This window comes from Atheta coriaria, unplaced genomic scaffold, assembly GCF_025399875.1.
Source record: "Atheta coriaria isolate IRGN ID8LTWV9N9 unplaced genomic scaffold, Caltech_Dcor_3.1 hic_scaffold_9_pilon, whole genome shotgun sequence".
In the NCBI taxonomy this organism is placed as follows: domain Eukaryota; kingdom Metazoa; phylum Arthropoda; class Insecta; order Coleoptera; family Staphylinidae; genus Dalotia; species Dalotia coriaria.
The window spans coordinates 5,093,815-5,095,873 of NW_027045451.1; the positions used below are offsets into that span (position 1 = coordinate 5,093,815).

At 38.8% G+C, this 2,059-nt stretch overlaps 1 long non-coding RNA gene across 1 annotated transcript; it reads right to left on the bottom strand.

The window, feature by feature from the left end:
* Nucleotides 1-261: 261 nt before the first annotated feature.
* LOC135798617 (uncharacterized) lies at nucleotides 262-1,181 on the bottom strand. The gene is made up of 2 exons (XR_010549752.1): nucleotides 891-1,181; nucleotides 262-825 (listed from the first exon to the last, which is right to left on the bottom strand). It is a non-coding gene; the product is annotated as an uncharacterized lncRNA (long non-coding RNA).
* Nucleotides 1,182-2,059: the final 878 nt, after the last annotated feature.

Here is a 2,059-nt window from a genome sequence, read left to right on the forward strand (position 1 = left end):
AATGTGTCAAAACTGTCAAAAACCTATGTTTTAACCTCTTTTTGAGGTTATTGACAAGATAATTTTTGACAGGCTTGAAAAAAACCGGAGAAACATCAGAAAACAATAAAAATAAAAGAAATAAAGACGAAAAATCAGTATTCTGATGAGGTTATGTCGTATTTTTAGTCAGAAGTCTGTCAAAACTGGCAAAAACTCATGTTTTTACCACATTTTGAGGTTATTTCTTCCCAACTGTCAAAAAAAAAAACAAAAAAACGCTTGTTTTTCACTAGATGTCATTAGTAACATAATAAAACACACAACAATTCCAATTCACGCACATACGCATAAAAATGACCGTGGATAACAAATTTAACGAGTTTAAGGTTAGATGCGTCGCGAGGTGCGTGTTTTCGCTCGGCTTATTAAAATCCCTAATGATGATGACGCTGAAACCGAATGTTTTCCTGCCTGCGACAATCCGTGATTCTTCAACGTGCACACCGTCTATGAATGTGCTTATTAGACTCGGTCGTACTGTCAATATTTATCTTCTAATCAAAACGAATTGAACCAACTCGGCAGGCTGTTAAGCTCGACATGCGGCCGCATGTGCGTCACGTTCGCGTTCCCATTCGTCTCCGACTCCGACATCCTGCCGTCGCCATTATTGTGAGGCTTTAAAAATTTAAATCAACACAACCGGCACTCGGTAAACGTAAACTCGTAAAGGAAGAAGAGATCCAGAATAAATACGTGTGCGGTTGGTGTAAGTCTTCTTGAAGGTATACGTAAGGCAAAAACGCATTTTAATCGTTTGCTCTGCTGCTTAGCACAGCGTCACTAGAATCACACAAGAGATGACATATTTTCAGAGTTTTGAGTCTACAATGTTATTTCGTTCTTACTCATGTGGTGTCATAGTTTATGATTTCCAAGAGACACGACTTTGTTCGTTCGTCCCTCGTTGAGAGTTGTGTAGTATGGCATTTGTGTCGTTCGTGGTTGTAAGTTTAATTTTCTTATTTGTATGAATCGTGTGCGGTACGGTTGTGTGCATGGCGGTCACGTTCGGCGGGGCGACGACGTTGTGTGTTTTGTCAAGAAGTCAAGACCCGACTGCGGGCGTCCGCTTTTATTCCGCTTTTATGAGTAATGCCAAGTAATGCGAGGCCTTTATTTGTCTAGGTAGCACAAACACTCCGCGTCGAGTCGTGTATTTTTTTCTGAAATTGAAATTCTAACCTCAACGCATGAATGTTTCCGAAACAATATTATTGAAGCGTGTAAATCTGGTGGCCTATCTCTATATCAAGGTGACAGTTGTGAGCAACGTACAATTACCAGCCGAGCATTGTTTGGGAGCGTATCAAATGTGTTTTCAATTATAATCATGATTGGTTGACTTGTTTTACATCATGTTGACGTTGTTGTTGGTTAAAATGCAATTTTCATCGATAAAAATCGAGCGCCGGCGATACGCTGCGTTTGATACTGCTGTGTGTGCTGTGCTACGAGGGCATTAGGAAAATGTATCGGTCGCAATCTGAAATATTTCGAAACGCGAGCGCCGTGAGCAATAAATCATGCCCTCGAGAGCGCCTCGCGGCGTTCGTAGATTAAATGCGCTCCGGCTTTAATTTATTTATGATTAATGGCGAACGCATCGGCCAAAAACTGAAAACTGAAAACAAAAAAACCATTCACTGCAAAAAATATCGTCTAACCTCAAATTTGATCTACATTTTGATCTATAACTGTCAAAATGTCAAAAATATTCGAGGTTTGAATAAATTGTAAGTAAAATTGTCTAAAAACACCAAAACTGTTTTAATTTATGCTATTATGTTGGATTTGCTCCGCCCACAAAGGGTTTTATGATTGGTCTATGATAAAATGACAGCTGACATGCAGTTAATCATAGAAACAGGTTGAAAAATAAAGAAAAAGCGTTTTAAATGCAGGTTTGAAGACAATTGTGAATTATTTTGTATTAAAAGCATCAAAAACGTTGTAATTTCATAGATTATGACGTATTTGCTCCGCCCACATGGCATATTCTGATTGGTTTACGAAA